Below are 13,489 nucleotides of genomic sequence, written 5' to 3' on the forward strand. Positions count from 1 at the left end.
GATATATTTGAATGTTGAAAATAAGAGTTGTAAATATTGAAAATTAGTGTGTGATGATGTATGTAATGATGAATTTATTTTTGGTTATTTTCAAAGAAATTCTATAAATAGGTCTCTCAATGTGTGAAGAAAATCACAATTGAGTAGAGAAAAAATTTAATAAAGTGTGTAGTTTGGTAAATTTTGAGAGTTTGAGATTTTTACTTTTTACCGTAAATTTTTACTTTTAACACGTTATCAGCACGATACTCGAAGTTTCGGTTCTCCATATTTTTTTAAGCTCCAAAACACAAGAAAAAGGTAACAATATTCAAAAGTAAGAGTATTTACTTTACTGTTTATTTATTTTTATTCTATATATATTTAATATATAATATCATGTTATTATGTAAAAGGAGTCTATGATACATCATTATAATAACGTGATGTGATTATATTATTATACTGCTTATATAATTTTATTGCGTTACTATTTATTTATTGTATATATATTTGAATAATATCATGTTATTATATAAAAAGAGTCTATGACACCTCATTATAATAACGTGATGTGATTATTTCACTGTTTATATATTTTTATTGTGTTATATAAATATATTTGTATAATGTCACAGTATTATATAAAAGGAGTCCCTGACACCTCAATATAATATTGTGATATGATATACATAATTATTTAAACATGATTAATATTATATACATCATATTATTACCATAAAATTTACATATACATACATTTATTTTTTAAAAATTTGCAAGAGTCATAAACGACTAGTTTTTACCCTATAAATATGATTTCACACACATTCAATCACTCCAAACTTATTCTTCCTCCCTAAAATTTTATTCATCAAAATTTTCGAAGAAGAAGAAGATGGATCTTTCAAGGTTATTTTGTATAATTATTTTGGTTATTATTCTTACTAGTCTTGTATTTATCGGAGAATATCCGCATCGCATTTGTTCTTTATTTTTAAGAATGCTTGTACTTGTAATTTATCCGTTACTTTTTTATTTTCATATTAATAGAACTTAACTAATAAAATGCATTGTTACTACCATGTTAAATTTGACAAAACTCGAATTTGTTGCGCTCGACATTACATGAAAAAATTATATGCCATGAACTCTTGATATAAAAATGCATCTTGATTCATTGGGTTTAAGCGAGACCATTAAAGAAAATGGTATCTCTTCATCACAAGAAAAAACAAAATCGATAATATTTTTGCATCGACATCTTGATGAAAGTTTAAAATATGAATATCTCATCGAAAAGATCTCATGGCTCTGTGGAAAGGATTAAAAGAATGATTTGAACATATAAGGGAAGTTATACTTCCGACCACCCGTGATGAATGAAATATGTTAAAATTCCAAGGTTTTAAGAAATTCAGTGATTACAATTCGGCGATGTATCGAATAATCTCGCAATTAAAATTTTATGAACATGAGGTTATGGAATCGAAAATGCTTGAAAAAACAATTTCCACGTTTCACGCATCAAATATAACTCTACAGCAACAATATAGAGTGCGTGGATTTGCGAGATATTCTGAACTTATCGCATGTCTTCTTGTGGCGGAAAAGAACAACGAGCTGCTAATGAGAAATCATCAGTCTCGACCCACTGGATCAACAACATTTCCAGAAATAAATGTTGCAAGTAAAAATGAATTTAAACCTGGAAACCAAAATCAAATTCAGAGACAAGGTTTTGGTTAGGTCGAGGTCGAGGTCGTGGTCGTGGACGTGGACGTGGAAGTGGAAGTGGTCGTGGTCGCGGTCGCGACCGTGGTTTTGAAAACAATCGAGATAGTTATTTTTATAACTCATCTCAAAAGGGGGTCACGAACCACCCACTGAAAAGGCATCATGAGAACATGAGTGGTAATGAAAATCACTCCAAACGATTTGATAGTTCTTGTTTCATATGCGGCACTCCAGGACATTGGTCTCGTATTTGTCGAGCCCCCGAGTACCTTTGCAAGCTCTATAAAGAATCGATAAAGGGAAAAGAAAAAGAGACAAACTTCACTGAACGCAGTGCCTGTTTTAGTGATTCAACTCATTTTCATGCTGCAGATTTTCTGAATGATTCTCTGGAAATGATCAATATGTCGGTGGAATAGAAATGAAAAATATTGATGATGCAGATTCTCCCAACGTTTTCTTTGAAAATGAACAATATATTGGTGGAATGTAAATGTAAATAATTTATTTTTCATTTAATCATATAAAAATATTTTATTATACAATTATGATATGTGTTATATTTTTCAATAAACTACATGCGTAATGTCAGTAATTTTTTCATTGCATATTTTTTTTGAAGTTCAAATATGAAAAATGCTATGAACAAAGCTAAACAAGGAACTAATCATATAGAAGTTTGCATACCTGATAGTGGTACAACACGCACTATTCTCCGAGATAAAAGATATTTCTTGGAACTAAAACCAACAAAAACAATGGTGAATACAATATCAGGTCCGGTAGACTTGATAAAAGTTTGTGGTAAAGCACATTTTTGTTACCTAATGGTACAAAATTTTTGATAAATGATGATTTGTATTCACCACAATCGAAAAGAAATTTGTTGAGTTTTAATGATATATATTCTCATGAGTATGACTCAGACAATAAATGAAGAAAATTAGAAAATATGTGTCTTACCACATATAAATCAGGAAAGAAATAAGTAGTTGAAAAACTATCAATACTCCCTACTGGATTGGACTATACATATATAAGTCCAACTGAATAAAATATGGCAGTTGATAATTGTTCAATACTGATCAACTGACATGATCGATTAGGACATCCTGGTTCAACAATGATGTGAAGAATTATAGAAAATACACATGTCATCCGCTGAAAGATCAGAAGATCTTTCAAAATAATAAGTTTCAATGCAAATCATGTTCTCTTGGAAAACTTATTATAAGACCATCACCAGCTAAAATCCAAAATGAATCACATATGTTTCTCGAACGTATTCAGAATGATATTTGTTGGTCAATTCATCCACCATGTAGACCATTTAGATATTTTATGGTATTGATCGATGCCTCCAGCAGATGGTCACATGTACGTTTATTATCAACTCGGAATGTGGCATTTGCAAGATTACTTGCTCAAATAATAAAATTGCGGAATCAATTTCTCGATCATACAATCAAGAAAATTAGACTTGATAATGCTGTGAATTTACTTCCCAGACTTTCAATGATTATTGTATGTCAATGAGAATCAATGTTGAGCATCATGTTGCTCATGTTATACAAAATGGATTAGATGAATCATTGATTAAACGTCTACAACTGATTGCTAGACCAATGATTATGAAAACAAAACTCTCTGTTTCTATATGGGGACATGCAATTTTACATGCTGCTGCATTAATTCGCATCAGACCAAGTGCATATCATAAATACTCCCCTTGCAACTTGCATTCGGTAAAGAACCAGATATTTCTCATATGAGAAATTTTTGGATGTATGGTATATGTGCTTGTTTCACCGCCTCAACGAACAAAAATGAGATCTCAAAGAAAAATCGGAATTTATGTTGGTTATGACAGCCCATCAATCATTCGATATCTTGAGCCGCAGACATGCGACGTGTTTACAGCATGTTTTGGTGATTGTCATTTTAATAAGGAAATCATCCCAATGTTAGGGAGAGAAAAGAAAAATATCGAAAAGAAAATTACATGGTATACATCATCATTGTTACATCTGGATCCAAGAATTAAAAAATGTGAAAAAGATGTACAACAAATTGTGCACTTGCAAAGAATAGCAAATCAGATACCAAATGCATTTGCAGACACAAAAGGGGTAATTAAATCATATACATGATGTAAATGCCCCTGCTCGAATTACAATTCCTAAGAAACAAATTGAAGACACTCATGATGTGGGGACCCGGACGCTAATTAAAGTTTTTAATCGTTCTTAGAATTAATCAATCAATTATAATAAACAGGGTTTAAATTTTTTTAAAAAAATACAAAGCGGAAACGTTATGTAAATCAATCTGAATTACATACTAAATATAAACATACAAGTCCTGTATTGTCTACAATAATCCAACTAGGTTCAACTACATATCAGTGTTGACTCCTAATTTACTTCTGAGCCCGGATCTCCACGCTATCTAATCTAGCTTCGTTCTCTTTTTGACACTGATCCTGTCCCACCTGTTGTCATGCACACATACAAACAAGACAACAGCCGGATAACTCCGGTGAGAATTACATTCCCAGTATAAACCATGTATACATGCAATCATATGAACAATATAAAAGCATATAAAAGGCATTCATAACATGTATCAAAATCAAAACATGAATCAAACATTCGTAGCATGTATCATAATTCGAAACATGAATCAATATCAAAAATAACCTTTACTCTAAACATGTACTATAATCAGGAACATAATTCAATATCAAGCAATGAATCACTCTCCGTGATTCTCAAACTCAGACTCGAATCAGTCCTAATCTAGGGATCCCGATCGGAATAAGAACATACACCCACCTACACTCCCGATCGGGGTGGTGGTATGTTCTTATTCACGGACTTTGGCTCTTTCCATATCGAACACCAGTAATAGAAGAAACTCCAATTCTATCCACTCCGATAAAGCTAAACTTCCGGTATCTTGACCTAACCGTCACAGACTTTGGCATTTTCACCAATATCCTATCATGTGACAATGTGCAATGTGCCAGTGATGATTCCATCAGTATCCGGCACTACTGTCACAAGATTACTCCTTCACAATTAGGCGTATCCGCTTAATGACTCAATACATAAATCAATAAATCAAAGGTATCAACCTCATACAATTGCAAATATCGATGCAATAAAGTAAAGTATGTGATTTTGGGAAACTCAAGTCAATCGGACTCGAGTTGTGCAATCCCTCATCAACATAAATTTATACCTTTGTCTTCGCGGTCTGACGAAGTCAAAGTCTCGAAGTCAAATCTGTCCATATCAATCTGAAATACAATATCGCATAGGCACAATCTCAATATGCAACTCAATTCAAAATCTATTCTGATCAATACTCAAATCAAACATAATCTGATCAATATCGAATCAAGATACAATCTAATCCATATCGACGATATCACGATATAATCGAAATCACTACTGAATCTGATCAATACCAATTTACTGATTTTCGACGGTATAACAATACAGTCTCGATATCCCCGTCAATCTCAACATCACAGATATAATACCAGAACTCATCATCAGTATCAGTACAACTTATAATCTGAATAAAAATACAACTCTGATATTGAATCTTAATCAAATCAACTTTGAAAATCATAACAATTACATAAACAGTCTGTTCTTCAATCTGACTTTAAATATACGATGTCCACTGTATCAGAAACACCATATAGGATTCATATTCGATTCTGAAAATATCATAATTTCAAATCGTATCTAAACGTAACAAAACTTACGTCCAGTTGTAGCTGTCGTCGCTAGGAACTCGGTGCTATACTCGGATTTCAAATCAGACGGACGGATCTTTTGTAACTTGCAATTTCTCAAATTGAAGAAAATCTCCTCGGAAGCTTTTCGATTTCCTTCGTTCTTGAATTCTGAAGATACACTTGTTATACACATATATATATACCAAGTTTCATAGTGAGCCAAATGTCGATTTTATGTTCTGCATGCCTCGCGCATATGCGAGTCGTAACTCCGCGCATATGCGCCGGAAGTTCTTTCCGAAGATTAGCTACTGGACTGCTCGCGCATATGCGCGCACATAAGTCGCGCATATGCGCGAGACCTACTGTCTCGGCATTTCAATACTCGCGCATATGCGTGCCTTCAGCCGCGCATATGCACCAATTTCTCTGCCATTCTCGCGCATATGCGCCCATTCATGTCGCGCATATGCGCCAACTCTTCTGGACTTCCCCCTTGGCTTCTCGTATGGCTCGCGCATATGCGTGCACACTTCTCGCGCATATGCGCGAGGTCTTCTGCCACTCACGCGCATATGCGCGGATCCTCGCCGCGCATATGCGCGAGGTGTTCTGTCCTCGGACATATTCCGTGTTTTCTTTCATCTTTTCGGTCTAATCTTTCCTGTCTATAATCACATCAATTATCGCCAAATCATTTCAGATCAATTTAAGATTACGGTAATAAAATTCTCGGGCCTTACATTTCTCCCCCCTAGGATACGATTTCGTCCCCGAAATCACATGCAATTAAATCCGATAACAAGTCCGACAAGGAAAGAAATGTATAACAGAATCAATCATAATTCCTTTCAATGTTATAATTCTGAACATCGCTACCTCATATCAGACTCAGTCTTCCAGGTAGCCTATTCGATGCCCTGATGTTTGTACTATACTTCCAACAGCGGAATATTCTTCATCCTGAAATATTTTTCTTTTACGAATCTCTGATTTCACTCTGGAATAATCATTCAATAATTCCAATCAAGGTTATATTCAATCTTCAACCTCAAATATCAACAGTCATCATCCGACGTTGATATATTCAGTCTATTTATTCTGAGCTGTCTTTATTTTCTTCCGAAGCAGTTTCAATTTCTTTTTCATATCTCTGATTCCATCCGATCCAATCTCAGGTATTTCGCAGATATTATTCCTATACGAAGGAAATCTGCAGTCCTCATTGTACAATGCCTCGACTGATGCTATTTCAATACTCATCTGATAGCTATTGTCTTACAATCATTCAAAAAGTGACAACACATCGCCTCAACTAGTGCTAAAATCCAGCACTACAGTTCCTGGATATCCTCCAGTTCCAGGATAGTTGTTCCAACTATCTGTCGATCTATAGACGATAAGTGAAAGAGTTTATTGTATACTCTGCCAAAAGTACAAAATCAAATGAAAATCACAGCCTGATATAATCCACTTTGGCATTCAGTACAATCTCTCCTCTTTTCTGACATAAATCTCTATCGACTGGTCATATCCGTAAGTCTTCATGTACAAATAATATATGCAAATTTACGCAATCTATTAATAACAATCACATCGCATTCCAATCTTGAAAAGATTTTGGTAGTTTCATTACGAAATCTATAGAAATGTACTCCCATTTCTATTCAAGAATAGATAATCGATATAACCAATCTCCTGTTTTCCCCTGTCGGCAATTTAGACATTTCAGTACAAATTCTGTTACAACTGATTTCATCTGTTTCCCTAACATCAGTCAGTTCAAGTCAGTCTACATTTTTCTATCATCAGAATAAATGTTGAATTAAAGATGGCGCATTTCTGATCATACCTGTCGTTTCAGATTCGAAATATTCGGCACAAACAAGTCGGTTATTCACATACAATACAGTATCACCTACCTGATATTCTGATCGACACCCTGTTCTGATTATCTAAACCGAGTTCTGAACATTCTGATCAAACTTCTGGACTGCTTTAATTCGCGAGTTTAGCTCTGATTCGGCTTGAACTGTATATACTCTCAACGGTTCCCAATAATCTGTATCACATCTTCGACGTTGTTTAAATCAACTGCTATATCATTTTCGAATGTAATGTCCCACAAACAATATAATCTGTCTTTAATACTGTTTTAGAACAATAACAATTCTCAAGCAATTTCACAACAACAGTCACATATCATAATTTGCTAACCGCAGACAAATATGAATTTCTAACTTTTCTGCCATCGGTGTCGTCCTCAGTCACTGATCACGACCTCAACTGTGTCAAGATCAATCGGTATACTATAATCGGATATTACATCCCACAAATACAATTTGTTTCAGTCAAAACTCATATCTGAACAATTTCTGTATACACCAATTTCAGTTCTCAGATCATTCAATACAAGGTATTCAATTCAGTCAGTCATATGCCATGAGTATATCAAAATATCATAGATAAATGGCATAAAATCATCAGAATACCTCTGAACACAGGATTCATCCGCCCATAACTGAACTGATAAACAGAACTGAAGTATTTTATAGAGACACGCACAATCAGAGGTAACTCTAATTCTCAGGCAATAAATCTTCTGACTGATATTTCCATTCTTCCGATACAATCAACATCATTCTGTATGGAATTCTAACAATAATAACATTACCTGATATCAAATCAAGGCTGAAATCACTCTCCCTGATATAAATCAAACCCGGAATCTTCTATAGGAAGACTTTAGCAATTCTCCTGCTACTGGCAAATTATTCCATGATACGCTCAGTTTCAGTAATCCACTGAATACATAAGGAATTACTCCATTCTTTTCGATAATCATCGAGTCATAAATAATACAGATATCAAAGGAATTTTAAATCGAAAATCCTTACCGTATATTATTCATTCTTCGGCCATTTCAGGTCCGAATCATACCATCTCCTGGCAAGAATCTATAATAGTTCTGTACTTGTCAATACATCAATATCAATAATGCAGTCAAAATCAGACCACACAAGTACAACACAGTATAACTCAATCTTATTCTCACTTCACTGCAGTATACGATATTTACAGAATTAACTGATATCAATCTTTTCCCCCAAAAGATAAAGAAATCAATACTACAGTATATACAGACCCAACCGAATAAAGCATATATCAATGCAATTCATACAGAATCATGTATAAGATGTACGAGAATCTCCCCAATACATATGGAACAAAATCATAAAAGAACATATACCTGTCACTACATCATCAAGTGCATCTTGGATCTGTTCCTCGGTCACTACCACCAGATGCCTCTGCTCCCTGGAATCTTCGGGAATCTCTCAGTGGACATACTCTAGCAAAATGTCCTGGCTGACGACAGATGTGGCAACTTCCAGACACACCTCGGCATTGCTCTGTGGAATGTCTTCCTCCACAAGTGCTACAATAAACTCCTGCATAAATTGGGCTAGAACTACAGGAGCTAAATAAACCGCTCCCTAACTTCTTGAACTGCTTCTTTCGAGCTTTCAACTGTTCTTTCTTTTCACTACTGCTGCTACCAATCTCGATTCGGGGAGGTAGTTGCAGTGGTTTCGGGGTTGAAAGAACATACGAAGCTTCCTTTTGTCTCATCAGAACTGTTTCTGCTCTTCTAGCTCTGTTCAGAGTGTCAGCAAAATTATTCGGTTGCTTCACATTCACCAATGTACGTATTTCTGGATTCAATCCCTAGATGAACTGATCAAACATAGCTGCATCATTTCTAGCCACGTGAGGGGCAAAACGTAGCAAGGTAAAGAACTGGGCCAAATTGAAACGTCCTGCCCTTTTTATTGCTTTAAAAGTACTAGAAAATTTTTTTTTTTTTTAAACCTCACTTAGCATCGGCCGAACCATAAAATATTTTTGACATCATTTTAAAAATAAACATCCAACTGCCATTTAAAAATCCAAAGGAAAATATTTTAAAGCATAAAATTGTCAAACATTTTACCAACCTAAAAACATTATTTGAAAAGTATAGCCCATACTATAACCTCTCAAAAATCTCTCATAACATAAATAAAAGACGTAAAAATATCTTTAACATTACTTAAAATCATAAATAATAACTAGTGCGAAAACTAGGGTTGGTCCTCGGGTTATGTGCACCTTCAGTCCAGCAAAGTCATCCATCAAGACCTCCATTATCATATTCATAATCAGTATCACCTGCATCAATCACACCTAGTGAGTCTAAAGACTCAACACATCATATTCTTGATAACGAGTACTACATAATACAGTTAACATATAACAGTGAAAAATACTTGTACTTAAAATATCGTTTTCATGAAGATACATAAACTTTAAACATAAACGTTTTCGTAAACATTTTCACGATGCATAAAAACATTTTCAAAAGACATAAACATATCACTTAAACATATTCATATCCATATTCATATCAACATATTCATATTCATATCATGTTCATATCAACATAATCATATTCATATTCGTATTCATGTTCGTGTAAGTTGAATTCAGATCGTTGATTGTGACTCGTATTCTTAATCGTATTGGGCGATGGATCCATCTAAAGAAAACCACAGTACTGGGCGGCGGGGACACCAGCAACACTCTCACCGGTCAACTGGGCCTTGGCCAACGTATTAACATATTCGTATTCGTATCACGTATTCGTATCCGTATCCGTATCCAAGGAAACACGATCGTCGGGCTCCCACTGGGACCATAACCCTCACGATATTTCCAACATATTCAGTAGTCACAATCCCTTCACATCCTTCAACAGGTTATCATCACTTAATAAAAACATGCATAATATCATTTTTATTTTGAAACCAAGCATGCAACATATCTTTTAAATGTCCAATTTAAATCATAAAAAAATCATAGACATTTAAAAATCATAACTTAACATATTAAAAATCATAAACATCCATGAACATTTTAAAAATCATATATCAACGTATAAAAATTCTTAAGCATGTGAAATAATCATATTAGCATATTCAACAGCAAATAGGGCATGCCATGACGTTTACTAATTTATAGGTGTAAAATAACCGTTTTACCCCTGGACATAAAATTTCCCGTTTTTGACATTTTCTTAATTTCATTGACTATAACATGTCCCAAATAATTATTTAAGCCTACAGGAATTTTTCTATATTTTTATTTGACTTAAATTGATGACTTTTAATTTAATCTTTAAATATGACGTATTAATGCGTTTTAATCCCGAATTAAACCAAACCTTAATAGAAAATTCCCAAATTAAAAACTTAGACTTATAATAATTATTTAAGCTTAAACCTAATTTTTCATAATTTTATAAAGCTTAAAACTAGGTTTTTCAATTATCTCGTTAATTAGCATTTCGTGCGGCGATTAAATCCCAAATAAATCCAAAACTCGTTATTTTGATCCCAAATTTTAAACATAGCCTTTTCAATATTTATTCTACCCTTCCAAGTCATGAGCCACCCCTGTGGACCCTTGGATTTAATTTTAGCTTTATTATTTTTGTTTTTGACACCTTATCGCACACACCGAGCCATCTCTTAATTTACTCGAGCCACGCCTGAGCCACCTTGAGCCAAAACCTAGCCAACTCATCTAGGGACCCTACTGTTCAAGCCCAGCCCCAAAACATGACCCTAACCCGCTCAAATTCTTGCTGGAAGTCGACCCACGTTTCTGCATGTGTGTGAGTGTAGTGTCCTTGAACCATTGAACTCCTATCTAGGCTAGGACTCCTCCCAACCCTTAACCACCGAGCCAACCTGACCCTAACTGACCCTGGACCACGTCCAGACCATACCCAGACCAACCCAAGCCCCTGGACGTGAGCAGCAACCCACTGAACATGGACAGCAACCTCTCGCCTACTTGCTGTCATGAGCCTCAATCTCACGTTTTTGATGCTAGGCTTCCACCCATCGAGCCACTCCTTGAACCATCCCCTCAAGCACCCTCCTAGGACCCTAAGGACCTAACCTATCCCAGCCCAGACCCCCTGGCCGAGCCTCTCTTCCCTGCACACGCCGATCCCCCTGCGCTGCCCATAGAAGCTCTCGGGTGGAGTCCTCCTTGATAAGGACTCCTCCCCAACCCATGGTCTCGAGTCCTAGCATGGCTAGGACTCTTCCCCTGACCCATAACCATCCCTAGCTCGCCCTGGCCCCAAGCCCAGACCGAGCCAAGCCCTCAAGCCCCAAAGCCGAACCCCCTTGAACAACAACCCACACTCACGGTTCTTTCTAGTTGCTGCATACGTATTTTTTTTTGTCCAGCTTTTGTTATTCAAGTTTTCCGCTTATTTGGTGTGTTTCAAGGACCCTAAACTTTGTGTAAAACACCCTTAATCCATTCCCTAACCATGGCAGCCCTTTAACACAAATCAAACATGATTTTTGAACCAAAACACAAGAGTTTACCACACACATAGACATAGTTACGAAAATATCATGATGTGCAATTTGTTTTTCATGCAAAACACAATTAAATAAATACTATGATGTGATGGATGAGTAAAAGGAGAATTATGGCGTGCCTTTGCGTTTTAAACGCACGAAAAACCGTTGACGATTGCGAAGAACGGCGACAAAAACCCTCGGTTGAATTTTCCCCTTTGAAATTCTCGACTTTTCCTTTCAAATTGTGGTATGTGGGTGCCGTGTACTTGAGGGAAATTTTGGAGAATAGAATTCTGAAAAGTGGCGTACACAATGAGGGCTTATGGGGAGGTTTTGGCTATTTTATAGCTAATTAAACATTAATTAAGTTTAGGCCCATTAAGAATATAAATTAGGCCCATTAGTGATTAATTAAAATGTTAAAAATAGCTTTCTTAAAATAAGTTTGTGAATTAAATAGCCGGGTTGCCAAAAAGCTCGTATTTTAGTTGAAAAACCAACACCGATAAAATTTACGCCCCGGCGTATAAAATCACCTAAAAACCCCATATTTTCAAAAATAATAAAAAACATCTCCCAAATTTTAAATAATTAAAAACAACTATTTAATAAAAATCATTTTCTATTTTTCAGCCCTCGGTCTCCGTTCCTCGATCGCAATTTGAATAACCTTTAAAAATATATTTTAATGCAATCATGTAGAAAAATATATTTTAAACATGTAAATAAGCACAACAAAATTAATCCATGCAATTAAAACCATTAATTGAAATGCACAAGGAATTTAATAATTTACGCATGTGGTTTGCGTGGACCTTTAAATTTTCGGGGCGTTACACAAATACTCATCAATATTCAACTGACCATGTCTCAGATTTGCAAACTCTGCACTTTTATCCTGTCTGTATGATACGGGGAAGAATCTTTGATAGAATTCAACTTTAAAAATTTTCCACGTAATCACTGAACTACGTTGTTCTAAAGCTTCTTTGGTTACCAGCCACCAACTCCTTGCAACTTCCCGTAACTGGTGCCCAATCAGTTTAACTCTACAATCATCTGTGAAACCAAGAAATTCAAATAGCATTTCTATATCATCTAACCAGTTCTCACAATCGACTGGCGTCTCAGTACCATTCAGAATCGGCGGTTGAAACGACTGAAACCTCTTTAACTGTGTTTCCATCCGAGTTTCTGACACATCCATCTGATTAGTCGACGTACTACCTCGTTCTGGAATTCTTCGAGGAGGTATATATGATAATCACAAGGGTTAGCAATCACATGAGACAAATCCGTCTCAGTCCCTTTCCGATCAGCTTACCTCAGATCAAGAATTGGTTCTAATTCGTTCTCAAATTATACACATTACCAAATCAATTCAGATATTCAAGTAACATGTATCTTCAAAAACAGTAAAAACATACTGCACTATTAGCATATACAATGTAAGTCAACATTATAATAAATCACATGCTAGCAATCACATGCAAGGAAAGAAAACTCAATCTACCCCGCTCACTAGCCTCTATCTCAGTCTCAAAAACCTACAGTTCTATACCTATTGCTCTGATACCACATGTTGTGGGGACCCGGA

At 35.4% G+C, this 13,489-nt stretch overlaps 1 long non-coding RNA gene across 1 annotated transcript in view; it reads right to left on the reverse strand.

The window, feature by feature from the left end:
• The window catches only part of LOC142518394 (uncharacterized), a 97,536-nt gene extending 89,100 nt beyond the window's left edge, over window positions 1–8,436 (reverse strand). The window contains exons 1-2 of the long non-coding RNA XR_012813538.1: window positions 8,365–8,436; window positions 8,142–8,230 (exon numbers count right to left, since the gene is read on the reverse strand). This is a non-coding gene — a long non-coding RNA (uncharacterized LOC142518394). The remainder of the gene's footprint in view (window positions 1–8,141; window positions 8,231–8,364) is intronic.
• Window positions 8,437–13,489: the final 5,053 nt, after the last annotated feature.

This window comes from Primulina tabacum, chromosome 1 (genome assembly GCF_025594145.1).
Source record: "Primulina tabacum isolate GXHZ01 chromosome 1, ASM2559414v2, whole genome shotgun sequence".
Classification (NCBI taxonomy): domain Eukaryota; kingdom Viridiplantae; phylum Streptophyta; class Magnoliopsida; order Lamiales; family Gesneriaceae; genus Primulina; species Primulina tabacum.